Below are 16424 nucleotides of genomic sequence, written 5' to 3'. Positions count from 1 at the left end.
TCTGGGGAGCAAAGGCACAGTTCCCTCTGGCACGTGCACTATATTTTCAGCAGGTACAGTAGGTTTTGGAGTGTGTACTGCACACAGCTTTCATGGGGCTGGACCTGGCCTGAATTGTTAGTTTAGGCAATAGAAGCAGAGTTAAGAACATGCTATTTTTTGCTTTTATTTTTAAATCCCATGCTGTGTAGCTTGAGGATTATGTGAGGCAGAAAGCACAGGTCATCTGAGTTGCTTCCCTCTGCAGCCCTTGTGCTTTCTAAGAAAACTTAGCAGTTGAAGCCTTCCAAAAAATTATTGGAGTGTTGATAGCAGTGGGATTGGAATGGGACCAGGATAGGACAGGGACCTACCCCCAACACAGCCTACTAGGTGTTACTAGGGCTGATGGGAATTTAGATGTTGGTCCCCCGCATGGCTTGCTCAGCCATTAATAATCCTCTAACTGAAGATTTACTGTGCACTTCTCATCTTCCTTTACTCCTGCAGGCTGTGAGGTAAGAGGAAGAATGGAGCCCTCTCTCCCTTCTTCCTCTTACCTGACAACCTGCGGGAGACAAGGGAGATGTACTTATTGGGTACATGGCAGATGTGGCTCTCCTGCCAATGCAAGTGGGGGTAGGCATCAAACATCACTGTTAGGTTAAGAGGTCAAGTCTTATCTTCCTTCTACTACTTCTTGCTCTATCGTCTAGCATTCAACTCCTTAGCTGCCACGAAATGTGTAATAAGCACACATGTTTGGGTGATGTAATGATGCAAACTGCAGTCTGGTCATGTGTGATCACTAGTAAGATACGTATATAAATACAAATCTGACATTTACAGATAGAAATCAAGGTTAGATTAATACTTACTATTGTGTTGCCCTAGTGCAGTGCTAGTGAACCTAGGGTATGCCAGCCCAAGTTGGTATGCAAAATATTTTTGCTGGCACAGCACAACTGTAGTAACTCCATACTGTATTTTGGTTTCATTTGTGGTGGGCACACTGTTAAAACCTCCAAACCAAAGTCTGTAAAACTACAAACTTCAAGCATGCTGGGGCTTAGGAGAGGCTCACTAAGTGTATTCACACAGTGATTAATAAATGGTGCTGTCCTTATCCCAGGGTCTCTTCCAGATGAAAAGGTTTTATAGGAGTAGCTGCTTCACCAGGACTAAAAGTCTCCAACTAGAAGATATCTGGGGGTGTGGGGCCTGCAGATTAGAGCTTGTTTACAGAGATGCTATATGGATGTAAACAAAAGAAATAAACAACACCTTAAAACTATCATGCATTTTAAAGTTTGTATGACAGGGACAGGAGGCTTTTCATACACTACCACCTTTTAAAAAATCCAAACACTACATTTGAACAGAGAGAGACAGTGTATGTTTGTACACACATGTGCAGGTTAGTAGTGTACAAATTGAGTTGAAAAATACAAATCACTGCAAGCTCTCTGAGCAGGTACAGTGTTTGAATGCAGATGCACTGGGCACACACGGCATTCATACAAACATGAAACAGTAATAAAATTTACTAGAAGCATTTTGCTAATGCAAGTATATTGCAAAAATGTTTGTTATAAAAAGTTAAAATCCATGCAGGGGTTAATCACTAGGCTCACTATTGCAAACCCTACAGTGGGTATTGAAAATAATCACCCCACCCAGCCTGAAATAAAGACAGATATAGTTTTGTTTATCCAGTTGTAATTACTTAGTGCAACTTATAACATCCAAGTGAAAGATATAACACTAACATGTCAGGCAAAAATAAAGACAATTCAAAAACAGAATCACTAAGTTGCAAAAAGGATCACCCTCTTGTGTCAGTATTTTGTTGAATCACCTTTTGCTTTAATTACAGCCTTTAGTCTTTTGGGATATGTCTTTTGGGATATGAATTAAGGTAGAAAAATCAGCCAATAGGATTGAGCTCACATTCTATTGGCTGTTCCAATCAGCCAATAGAATGGGAGCTCAATCCTATTGGCTGATTGGATCAGCCAATAGGATTTTTTCTACCTTAATTCCGATTGGCTAATAGATTTCTATCAGCCAATCGGAATCTAAGGGATGCCATCTTGGATGACATCACTTAAAGGAACCTTCATTCGTCGGGTAGTTGTCGGCAGAAGAGGATGCTCCGTGTCGGATGTCTTGAAGATGGACCTGCTCCGTGCCGGAAGGATGAAGATAGAAGATGCCATCTGAATGAAGACTTCTGCCGTCTGGAGGACTACTTCTGCCCGGCTTGGATGAAGACTTCTGCTTGTCTGGAGGACCACTTCGCCCAGCTTGGATGAAGACGTCTCCCGGTAAGTCGATCTTCAGGGGGTTAGTGTTAGGTTTTTTTTAAGGGTGTATTGGGTGGGTTTTATTTTTAGGTTAGGGCTTTGGGCCTACAAAAGAGCTAACTGCCCTTTTAAGGGCAATGCCCATCCAAATGCCCTTTTCAGGGCAATGGGGAGCTTAGGATTTTTAGATAGTATTTTATTTGGGGGGGTTGGTTGTGTGGGTGGTGGGTTTAACTATTGGGGGGGTTGTTTGTATTTTTTACAGGTAAAATAGCTGATTTCTTTGTGGCAATGCCCTACAAAAAAAAATATTTTGATAGGGCTATTGTCAGGTTAGGAAATGTCCAGAAGAAGACTCAAATGCTAGGGCGAACTTAAACAACACCCTTGCACTCTGAGTTTAATCCAGGACGTGACCCCACGACAACCTCCAAAAAACAAAGTACTCACGATATGGAGCAGGGTTAGCCTGTGCCAAAGTAATTCATGATATCAGCCAGAAAGACTTCTGAATAAGGAACTGGTTTCAGGAAATGTCTTCCACAGAATCAGGAGAGCAGGGATAGTCCACTTATACTCAGACAGAAGAAGGGTAAAACAGGAAACAGTTAATAATGCAGGAGTAGGTCATTTGTTATCAGGCAGTCTGAGGGTTAACACTGTGTAGACAGTCTTTGCAGAGTATGCAACAGGTAATCAGGCAGTTTGAGGGTTAACACTGTGTAGACAGTCTTTGCAGAGTATGCAACAGGTAATCAGGCAGTTTGAGGGTAAACACTGTGTAGTCAGAACTTGCAGAATTAACAACATGTATTCAGGTAGTTTGAAGGTTAACACTGTGTTGTCAGAACTTGCAGAGATAGCAACAGGTAAGCTGGTAGTTTGAAGGTTAACACAGATTAATCAGTACTTGAGATTGGCAACAGGATATTAAGCAGTTTGAAGGTTTACACTGAATAATTGTATTTGCAGAGTTTGGAAACAGGTAAACATGCAGATTGAAGGTTTCACAGAAATAACAGTATTTGAATAGTTTGGCAGTTCACAGAGTAGTCAGTATTTGCAGGGTTTGCAGCAGGTAAACAGGAAGTTTGAAAGTTTCACAAAACAAACAGTACTTGCATTGTTTGGAGACAGGTAATCAGGAGGTTGAAGGTTAATCCAGCATAGTAAATCCTTGAAGAGATTGGCAACAGAAAAGCATCAGTTTGAGAGATTCCTCAGCGAATTCCTATCAGAAGCACAAAGTTAAACAAACAAACGGACACTGGAGAAACAGGAAGCCCAGAATAAAAAGCCTGGTTGTGACATCATCAGGAAGGGGTGGCTCAGACACCTGTCAATCAAGCACACAGAGAGGACTGCAGAGCTTCCCAGCAGCCGAGCGTGACAGCTATTAGATTAGGTGTAATTAGTTTAAATATCTGATTTTTTTTTCTTTCTGTAATTTAGTGGGGGGGTTTTGTACTTTAGATAATTGTATATAATTTAGTTAATTGTATTTAATTTAGTTAATTTATTTAATTATAGTGTAGTGTTAGGTGTTAGTGTAACCTAGGTTAGGTTTTATTTTACAGGTCAATTTGTATTTATTTTAGCTAGGTAGTTATTAAATAGTTAATAACTATTTAATAACTATTCTACCTAGTTAAAATAAATACAAACTTGCCTATAAAATAAAAATAAACCCTAAGCTAGCTACAATGTAACTATTAGTTATATTGTATCTAGATTAGGGTTTATTTTACAGGTAAGTATTTAGTTTTAAATAGGACTAATGTAGTTAATGATAGTAATTTTATTTAGATTTATTTAAATTAGATTTAAGTTAGGGATGTTAGGGTTAGACTTAGGTTTAGGGGTTAATAAATTTAATATAGTGGCGGCAACGTTGGGGACGGCAGATTAGGGGTTAATAAGTATAATGTAGGTGGCGGCAGTGTAGGGGGCGGCAGATTAGGGGTGTTTAGACTCGGGGTACATGTTAGGGTGTTAGGTGTAAACGTAACTTTATTCTCCCATAGGAATCAATGGGATATCGGGCAGCAGCAAACATGAGATTTCGCTGCTTTCAGACTCCCATTGATTCCTATGGCATCCACCGCCTCCAGGGTTTGAAAACCAGGTACACTGGGCCGGAATAGTGGCGAGCGTACCTGGTAGTTATTTGATAAGTAGCAAAAGTAGTCAGATAGTGCCGAATTTGCATTCGGAACATCTGTAGTGACGTAAGCATTGATCTGTGTCGGACTGAGACCGGCGGATCGTATGTTACGTCACAAAATTCTACTTTTGCGGGTTTGTAGCCTTTGATAAATAAGGCGAATCAGGCTCGCCACAATTACGCTGCGGAATTCCAGCGTATTTGCGGTTGACGGCTTGATAAATAGGCCCCACAGACACTGATTCTTTCACACACAGACTCACACACACGCACACAAAGATATTTACACACATAGGCACACACTCACACTCAGACACACACAAACATACACATAAACATACTCTATCCTCCACACACTCTCTCACACACAGAAACACTCACATTCTCACACTCTCCCTCTGATATACACACACACAGAGACACTCTCTCTAACACACACATAGACACTCATTCTTTCACACACACGACATTTACACACACAAGCACACTCCGACACTCAGACACACTCACACAACACACTCCCTTACATTGACACATAGCTTTTGGCATGTGGAATATGTTACACTTGCACAATGTCACTTTTTTGGCTATCTTTGCAAAGGCAGAAATGTAAGCAGCTTGTATCTACAGGATATTGAAAAAGCAAGGAAAATATGTAAGTATCACCACTACCTAACTCTCATTCACCTTCTCTCCATAACTACCACTTCTTTCTCACTGACTCTTACATCACAGGTGACATCACCAGCCAGGGAGGGGGGAACACGCTGCATCTAACAGCAAGTAGGTGCCATCACTAGGAAGAATGGTACTAGTGAAATACTACTAGGAAACACATATTTGTACCGCATCTCCCACCAAAACCGGCCATTTCCATGTCCGAGCCTGACTTCAAACCCGTACTGTCTGGGTCATTCCCGGACAGGTAGCAACTTTACCATATGCTTAAATGAAACCCTTTTTTTTTTCCCGTTCATAATACAGATATAGAATGCAATTCTAACAGCTTTCTAATTTACTTCTATTATCAATTTTGTTTTTTATCTTGATATCTTTTGTTGAAAGACCAGAAATGCACTACTGGAATCTCTAGCTGAACACATTTGTTGAACCAATTATAAGAAGCATATATGTGCAGCCACCAATCAGCAGGTAGCTCCCAGTAGTGCATTGCTGCTCCTGAGTCTAACTATATATTATTTTTAACAAAGGGTACCCAAAGAACAAAGAAAGCAAATTAGGTTATATAAATAAATTGTAACATTGTTTAAAATTGCTTGCTCTATCTGAATCATGAAAGTATAATTTTTGACTGTACTGTCCCTTTAAAACCCAAACATAAATTAAGCATGTAATTAAAGCCCACTTCCTAATGGCAATACATTTATGCTACTGGAAAATAAAAGGAGTTGAAAGTACAAAGCTCCTAATAGGGGGCACTATACATTTCATAGACAAAATTGCTAAACAAATGGAGTTTTACCACAATACAAAATTGTTTTCTCTTATCTCATATAATATAATCAAAGATAATATGGTTTAAACATAATGATTTAAAAAATAATAATAATGATGCTGAGAGGAAGGTTATCCGTTTATGCCTCAGTACATATCTATTAAAAATTATATGCAGCTTGAAATCTCTTTATCACATTTGGGACAATAAAGTGTAAACAAACTGTTAAGATACAGAAATGAGTCTCTATATAGATATATCCCACTTGTGGCAGAGGACCCAAACGGTTGTGAGAAGGTGTATCTATGGCTCAGATGTAGAAGATGGAACTGGAACAGGCTGCACTCTCCTCACATCAAAATGTTGTGGAGTCTAGAAAAATGAGGAAAAAGGAGAGGCGCTTGTGTGTACCAGTATGGAACAGTTTAATCGACCTAGGATCCCCAATCCAGGGTACTCACATTTTCGTGGAGCACTCAGACAGTGCTATTAGACACAGACTGGATATTTTACAGCAACCCAGCTCACTGATCTCCCAGAGGCAGGAAGAGGAAAACTGGAACGCTGGAACTCTGGATCACCAGGGACTCAGAAATAGGAAATATCTGCAATTGATAGCTCCCAGTGGGAGTAATTGGTAAATGGTATGCAGGCAAGGCAAGGTTCCAATATAAAATAAAATTTATTAAAATGACAGACAGATAAAAACAGGAACCATAAGGTAGGGTATGCTAGCAGCCCTCCTTAAACAATTGCAACACGTTTCTCAGCGCTTCAGAACGCTGTTTCATCAGGCATGTAGTACAAACTGTTAATGGCCTTTACATACACAAGCCTTACCAATCAATAGTACAAAAAATACATACACCTGGGAACCGTCCCCTCAGAGGTGAGTTCCCAGCAACTTAACCCTTTGTTTGCTGTGTATATTTCGTTACTTTATTTACCTCCATATATTAAACATAAAAAGCTTTGTAAATAGAAATCTAATATAAAAATGTATATATAAAAAAGAAGTATATACATACAGATATAAATTATATATGTCAAATCATCGTCAGTGCTCGTACACCTTAAGATGGAATTATGTTATCGTTATCAAAATGATTGTAGTTCATATAATACTCGTCTACAATCTACTCTCTTACTTGTCTATTTGACTAACGTGTGTATATATCAATAACAATTGAGTGTCCGTAGTCATATAAACATTTGTTCCATCTATGAGTAGAAACTGCTGGTTGTCGTCAGAGTGGGCGTGTGAAGGGGAGGGGATTGACATCACTGGGTATGAATGGCCAATAGCCAACGTGTGGAAGGATGCGATGTAGTCAGTTTTCAATAATGTGTGACTGATAGGTATTAAGTCATATGACAAAAAAATGTGCCTGAAGACATGATTATAACATAAAATAGGAAAAATAATAAGAAACATAACTGGGAATATAATAGACCACAAGCTCATTGCTCAAACAACACAACCTGGCAATGTGCAACTGAAAAAACATCAAGTCATGTGACAACAAACCTACCCAAAGACATGGTTATAAGAAGAATGGTAGGCATAATAGGAAACGTCACTGGGGGTGTGATAGACTATGAGCTGGTCGCTCTAATAGCAGCCCAATGCCTTAGACTCAATGACCCACCTCGCTGCATCACTAGAGGTGTGAGACCTCACACTTGTCTGTGACTAGCTGATTAGCGTATTGTAATTTGCCGTAACTATGGGCAGGTTTGTAAGAAAGCTATATATCAGCTCTATAATTGTAGAGCTTTTATTATATCAAAGTTAATACAAGCTCCTTAAATATATTGTATGTGTCACATGTGCCAGTGATGGTCATAGTGTTGGCTATATAACAATGTTAGAGTCTAAATGCAGATCAGAAATGAATATGTAGACACGCTAAGAGTATACACCTAGTCCAATCTGTATCCAGTATATAGCCATCTACAATCAACACAAAAATGTGATAAATGTAATAAATGTATCAACAAACGGAAATTGATAATAATTGGCAATCATTTGATTATGTATATAATAATAAAGGAGGAAATATATATCTCCAGTGATGAGTGTGTATAAAGGAGACAAGAGTTATATAATAGTAATAATAATAAAGGGGATATGTACTAAAAAAGTTATATGGGACTGACCAGTCTCAATGAAGTGCTCTCAATAAGTGAATCCAAATAAGTAGAAGGGTATGTGATACAGTGTCTACTATATGCGCTAGATAGTATATGTGGGTACTACGGAAAATTGATAGTGGTTATATATAATAATAAGACAATGTATCGTGTGATGAAGTGATATCAGTATGTGACAATGTGAGGTTTAGATTATATATGCGAGTGATCAGGAGTGATACCTAAAAAACTTTGTAAAGTGTAATCCATAAATCTGAGAGTAATCAATCATATGGGAATAGAGTTTTAGCCAAATCAGTGTGAATGTAAATATTGTTACCAACCAAGTAGAACTATAAAAAATTAAATATACACAGACAAACTCTGGTGTACAATAAAGATTAATCAAAATCAACAAAAATATTTGCCCTATCAATTTAATGCAGATGAATCAATCACCTCATTAAGACCTTTTGGAAAAAGAGATTGAAACTTATATATCCAAAAAGTTTCTCTTTGTCTTAATTTGGTGTACCTATTATAGTGATGGGATGATGGAATGTGTTCAATGGGAGTGATATGGTAACTGCAAAGTTCTCCATAGTGTACATGGTGTCTAGGCACACTATGGAGAAGGGACTTCTTTTTAATGTTACACAAATGTTCACTCCATTTGGTGCAGACTTTACGGGTAGTGCAGCCTAGATATTGTAGGCCACATTTGCATGATAATGCATACACCTCGAAAGACGTGTTACACGTGATCCGAATCTTGATCTTGAACACCTCTCCCGTTGTGTTTGCAGTTGCAGTCACTGTTTTAGGTGTAATATATTTACACATTGAACATCTCGGATGACCACATCTATAAATTCCTGAAGATAGGTTTTTGGGTGTCAACTTTTTAACCCCTACTTTTTGGACATTAGTATCTTGCATAATGCAAGTTTTTGTTTCAGGGTAGGGGCTCTCCTAAAAGTCATGAGAGGTTGATCTTCTAAGATCTGTTTAAGGATGGAGTCCTTCTGTAAAATGTTTGGCTAATTCATATATTTATTGGCTCTATGATTCAAACTATACTGAGTTAGGAACCTAGGTTGTGAAATATTTTCAAATTCTTTGTTCGAAATAGTATTTCTTGGTTTACCCTTAAGTATTGTAGTTCTATTCTATCCAAGTCTTTAGCTATTTCTTGGCTCTTTTTGATAAGAGGGGGGGGGATATCCTTTTGCCAAGAATCTATCTACTAGAATTGGAGATTGTTCATCATATGTTTGTAATGTACTGAAATTTCTCCTAATTCTGTCAAATTGACTAAACGGAATATTGCTATCAACTTTCTTGAAGAAGGTAGAAGTACAAATCTCACCTCCAGACCCCCAATGCAAAGAGATATCCAAAAATTCTATTTGATGTGACTGGATATTGGATGTAAATGTTAGACCCATCTCATTATCATTTAAATGTTTAACAAAAAGTTCAGCTTCCAGTGCTGTTCCATCCAAGATGAAGAGCAGGTCATCTATGTAGCGGCCATAGAACACCAGGTTCTGCGCCTATCTGGAACCATTAAATGTAATATTCCTCAAATGATCGCATATAAAGGTTAGCAAAGCTGGGCGCGAACCTGGTGCCCATGGCTGTACCTCTGACTTGCAGATAACATTAAGGAACTGGAAGTAGTTATGTTTTAATATGAATTGTATTATAGTTATCAGAAATTCCTTCTGTGGTAATGGCATATATATGTCTTCACTTAAAAAAGATTGCATCACCTTTACCCCAATGGCATGTGGGATGTTAGAGTACAGGGCTCCAACATCACACGTGAGCCATAAATAGGTGCCTTTTAAACTATATGTGTTGAGTTTATTGAGGAGATCAGTGGTGTCATGGTTGTAAGATGGCAAATGGATGACATATTTTTTGTTAGGCATGACCTTCCCAGCATACACTTCTACTACCATCTTCCTAAGATCCACAAGGACAGTATTAAACCTCCAGGAAGACCCATTATTGTGGGCATCAACAGTATCACGGATAGGCTCTCGGAATATATAGATTTATAACTCCAAAAATATGTTATCCATTTGCCATCTTACATCCATGACACCACTGATCTCCTCAATAAACTCAACACATATAGTTTAAAAGGCACCTATTTATGGATCAGGTGTGATTTTGGAGCCCTGTTGTACTACAACATCCCCCATGACATTGGGGTAAAAGTGATCCAATCTTTTTTAAGTGAAGACATATATATGCCACTACCACAGAAGGAATTTCTGATAACTATAATACAATTCATATTAAAACAACTACTTCCAGTTCCTAGATGAATTTTATCTGCAAGTCAGAGGTACGGCCACCATGGGCACCAGGTTTGCGCCCAGCTTTGCTAACCTTTATATGGGAGCATTTGAGGAACATTACATTTATGGTTCCAGCTGGGCGCGGAACCTGGTGTTCTATGGCCGCTACATAGATTACCTGCTCTTCATCTGGGACGGAACAGCACTGGAAGCCGAACTTTTTGTTAAGCATTTAAATGATAATGAGATGGGTCTAACATTTACATCCAATATCCAGTCACATCAAATAGAAGTTTTTGATATCTCTCTGCATTGGGGTCTGGAGGTGAGATTTGTACTTCCACCTTCTTCAAGAAAGTTGATAGCAATAATTTTTTACACTTCACAAGCAATCATTTGAAAAGTTGGAAAACGAATATCAAGTTTAGTCAATTCAACAGAATTAGGAGAAATTGCAGTACATTACAAACATACAACGAACAATCTCCAATTCTAGCAGATAGATTATTGGCAAAAGGATATCCCCCGCCCCCTCTTATCAAAAAGAGCCAAGAAAGAGCTAGAGACTTGGATAGAACTACAATACTTAAGGGTAAACCAAGAAATACTATTTTGAACAAAGAATTTGAAAATATTTCACAACCTAGGTTCATAACTCAGTATAGTTCGAATCATAGAGCCATTAAAAAAATCATTAGCCAAACATTGGCACATTTTACAGAAGGACCCCATCCTTAAACAGATCTTAGAAGATCAACCTCTCATGACTTTTAGGAGAGCCCCTACCCTGAAACAAAAACTTGCACCAAGCAAGATAGTAATGTCCAAAAAAGTAGGGGTTAAAAAGTTGACACCTAAAAACCTATCTTCAGGAATTTATAAATGGGGTCATCCGAGATGTTCAATGTGTAAATATATTACAACTAAAACAGTGACTGCAACTGCAAACAGCACGGGAGAGGTGTTCAAGATCAAGATTCGGATCACGTGTAACACGTCTTTCATGGTGTATGCATTATCATGCAAATGTGGCCTACAATATCTAGGCCACACAACCCGCAAAGTCCGCACCAGATGGAGTGAACATTTGTGTAACATTAAAAAGAAGTCCCTTCTCCATAGTGTGCCTAGACACCATGTACACTATGGAGAACTTTGCAGTTACCATATCACTCCCATTGAACACATTCCATCATCCCATCACTATAATAGGTACACCAAATTAAGACAAAGAGAAACTTTTTAGATATATAAGTTTCAATCTCTTTTTCCAAAAGGTTTTAATGAGGTGATTGATTCAGCTGCATTTAATTGGTAGGGCAAATATTTTTGTTGATTTTGATTCATCTTTATTGTACACCAGAGTTTGTCTGTGTATATTTCATTTTTTATAGTTCTACTTGGTTGGTAACAATATTTACATTCACACTGATATGGCTAAAACTCTATTCCCACATGATTGATTACTCTCAGATTTATGGATTACACTTTACAAACAGCTAGATTTAGAGTTTTGTCGGTAAAGACCCGCGTAGCTAACGCAGCTTTTTTTCCCAACGCACCCTTAAGACAATGCTGGTATTTAGAGTTGTCTGAGGGGCTGCGTTAGGCTCCAAAAAGGGTGCGTTGAGCCTAATTTACCGCCACTTCAACTCTCAATACCAGCGTTGCTTACAATAGCGGTAAGCAGCTAAAATGTGCTTGTGCACGATTCCCCCATAGGAAACAATGGGGCAGTTTGGGATGAAAAAAAAACTAAAAAAAAAGCAGCGTTAAGCTCCCAACGCAGCCCCATTGTTTCCTATGGGGAAACAGTTTCTAAGTCTGCACCTAACACCCTAACATGAACCCCGAGTCTAAACACCCCTAACCTTACACTTATTAACCCCTAATCTGCTGCCCCCGCTATCGCTGATACCTGCATTATACTATTAACCAATAATCTGCCACTCCGTACACCGCCGCAACCTACATTATCCCTATGTACCCCTAATCTGCTGCCCCTAACATCGCCGACCCCTATATTATATTTATTAACCCCTAATCTGCCCCCCCAACGTTGCCGCTACCTTACCTACACTTATTAACCCCTAATCTGCCGACCGGACCTCACCGCTACTATAATAAATGTATTAACCCCTAAAGCTAAGTCTAACCCTAACACCCCCCTAAATTAAATATAATTTTAATCTAACGAAATAAATTAAATATTATTAACTAAAGTATTCCTATTTAAAACTAAATACTTACCTGTAAAATAAACCCTAATATAGCTACAATATAACAAATAGTTATATTGTAGCTATTTTAGGATTTATATTTATTTTACAGGCAACTTTGTATTTATTTTAACTAGGTACAATAGCTATTAAATAGTTATTTACTATTTAATAGCTACCTAGTTAAAATAATTACAAACTTACCTGTAAAATAAATCCTAACCTAAGTTACAATTAAACCTAACAATACACTATCAATAAATTAATTAAATAAATTAACTACAATTACATACAATTAAATAAACTAAACTAAATTACAAAAAAAACAAACACTAAATTACAAAAAATAAAAAAAGATTACAAGAATATTAGGCTAATTACACCTACTCTAAGCCCCCAAATAAAATAAAAAAAAGTCCCACAAAATAATAAAGGTCCCTACCCTATTCTAAATTAAAAAGTAATCAACTCTTTTACCAGCCCTTAAAAGGGCTTTTTGCGGGGCATGCCCCAAAGTAATCAGCTCTTTTGCCTGTTAAAAAAAATACAACCCCGCCAACATTAAAACCCACCACCCACATACCCCTACTCTAACCCAAACCCCCCTTAAATAAACCTAACACTACCCCCCTGAAGATCTCCCTACCTTGAGTTGTCTTCACCCAGCCGGGCCGAAGTCTTCATCCGATGGGGCAGAAAAGGACATCAAGACCGGCAGAAGTCTTCATCCTATCCGGGAAGAAGAGGACATCCGGACCGGCAGACATCTTCATCCAAGCGGCATCTTCTATCTTCATCCATCCGAAGAGGAGCGGCTCCATCTTCAAGACCTCCAGCGCGGAACATCCTTCTTGACCGACGACTACCCAACGAATGAAGGTTCCTTTAAGTGACGTCATCCAAGATGGCGTCCCTCGAATTCCAATTGGGTGATAGGATTCTATCAGCCAATCAGAATTAAGGTAGGAAAAATCTGATTGATCAGGTAATTTTGTAATTATTTTAACTAGGTAGCTATTAAATAGTAAATAACTATTTAATAGCTATTGTACCTAGTTAAAATAAATACAAAGTTGCCTGTAAAATAAATATAAATCCTAAAATAGCTACAATATAATTATTTGTTATATTGTAGCTATATTAGGGTTTATTTTACAGGTAAGTATTTAGTTTTAAATAGGAATACTTTAGTTAATAATATTTAATTTATTTCGTTAGATTAAAATTATATTTAACTTAGGGGGGTGTTAGGGTTAGGGTTAGACTTAGCTTTAGGGGTTAATACATTTATTATAGTGGCGGCGAGGTCCGGTCAGCAGATTAGGGGTTAATAAGTGTAGTTAGGTAGCGGCGACGTTGGGGGGGGGCAGATTAGGGGTTAATAAATATAATATAGGGGTCGGCGGTGTAAGGGGCAGCAGATTAGGGGTTCATAGGGATAATGTAGGTTGCGGCGATGTGCGGTCGGCAGATTAGGGGTAAAAAAATTGTATTATAGTGGCGGCAATGTGGGGGGACTTCGGTTTAGGGGTACATAGGTAGTTTATGGGTGTTAGTGTACTTTAGAGCACAGTAGTTAAGAGCTTTATAAACCGGCGTTAGCCCATAAAGCTCTTAACTACTGACTTTTTTCTGAGGCTGGAGTCTTGTCGGTAGAGGGTCTACTGCTCACTTCAGCCAAGACTCTAAATACCGGCGTTAGGCAGATCCCATTGAAAAGATAGGATACGCAATTGGCATAAGGGGATCTGCGGTATGGAAAAGTCGCGGCTTGAAAGTGAGCGTTAGACCCTTTCGTGCCTGACTCTAAATACCAGCGGACGGCCAAAAGCAGCGTTAGGACCCCTTAACGCTGCTTTTGACGGCTAACGCAGAACTCTAAATCTAGGCGAAAGTTTTTTAGGTAATAGCCATTTATCACTCCTGATCACTCACATCTATAACCTATACCTCACATTGTCACATACTGATATCACTTCATCACATGATACATTGTCTTATTATTATATATAACCACTATCAATTTTCCGTAGTACCCACATATGCTATCTAGCGCATATAGTAGACACTGTATCACATACCCTTCTACTTATTTGGATTCACTTATTGAGAGCACTTCATTGAGACTGGTCAGTCCCATATAACTTTTTTAGTTCATATCCCCTTTATTATTATTACTATTATATCACTCTTGCCTCCTTTATACACACTCATCACTGGAGATATATATTTCCTCTTTTATTATTATATACATAATCAAATGATTGCCAATTATTATTAATCTCCGTTAGTTGATACATTTATTACATTATCATGTTTTTGTGTTGATTGTAGATGGCTATATACTGGATACAGATTGGGCTAGGTGTATACTATTAGTGTTTCTACATATTCATTTCTGATCTGCATTTAGACTCTAACATTGTTATATAGCCAACACTATGACCATCACTGGCACATATGTGATACATACTATATATTTCTCAAGCTTGTATTAACTTTGATATAATAAAAGCTCTACAATTATAGAGCTGATATATAGCTTATAATCAAGAGATTAGGAGCAAACCACGACTAGGTAGTTATTATTTCTTTGTTTGGGGACTTATTTTCTCCTAAGGTACCTTGTCAGACTTTAATATAGAAATTAATAGATAACCTATAGGAGCAGTGCTTAAGCATAAAAATGTAATTAACTACTAGAATAAAATCATCACAGATCAGAGAAATAAATTACGTTATAAAATATAGCTTTTATTTTATTAATTAAAATAGACAGCTTTTATTGGTATTGTATTGCTTTCCTCACTTATTAGGTTAAAAACACATCCCCTTTAAATTGACATATATTTTTTTACTTAATTCTTCAGTTGGTTTTCATCATAGTTGGATTGTAAAACGTAACACTTTTAAGATTGTGTCCTCTAAATTATTATTGGCCGTGTGAATGGCTTGTATTTTAGAAGTCACTATATACTAGTCATAAGTATTACAGATAGTTTGAGATTTCTATATATTGCTTTTATCCTTGATATGATTTATGCATGAAAAGATAAAAGAATTATAGAGTGGCTAATGTAGCTATAGAAATATAGTGTGAATTATATTGAACTCAGCTTGGAATGTTATTATGGTATAATGTTTGTGCACACTGGTTACTTAAATGTTAAAGCAACCTATAATTATATCCATATTCCTGTTGGTTGGTGCTCACTAAAGAATTAGTAAGAGTGGAGTTCATGGATTTTCACTTAGGCATAAATTTAATATTAATCAAATTATATGGCAGAAAAACATATGCTGATTTTTTGAACACTGTTGTACATATATTTTTTCTTGTACTATAACTTGTACTTAGTTGTTATTTTCATGGATCAATAGTGGGCTTATTGCTTTAAAGCCTTACGTTTAGATCTTGAACTCTAAACTATTAGTGCCACAGAGTTAGTTATTAAATAGCTGGTTGTAATTGTCTGAATACTTTAGTAAGCTGTTACATTTGTAATTTCAGAACGGAACAAAATATTATATCTTGACACTTATGTTTAATATATTGATGTATCCGCTTACACCTAAGAATAAATGCTTGCTTTGTACTTGCTAAACAGTTTTGTAGTCAGAGGAGATTAATCTAATTTACTCCATATATATTTATTGCTGTTAGCAAGACCGCTTGTATTTCTTATGGTATTTCAAGCGTGATATCCAGAAATTATTTCCAGCTTTCTGTTGTATAAAAATTGTCTTATGCAATTTGGTTGGCTTGCTTTAAGGTTAAATTAAAGTTTCTTTGTCTTTAGCGGTTAGCTAAGAGAATATAAGATTAATATTAGCTTTAGCTTCTAAATTACATTC

The sequence above is a fragment of the Bombina bombina genome, chromosome 2, assembly GCF_027579735.1.
Source record: "Bombina bombina isolate aBomBom1 chromosome 2, aBomBom1.pri, whole genome shotgun sequence".
Taxonomy (NCBI): domain Eukaryota; kingdom Metazoa; phylum Chordata; class Amphibia; order Anura; family Bombinatoridae; genus Bombina; species Bombina bombina.
This window is presented reverse-complemented; position numbering follows the sequence as displayed.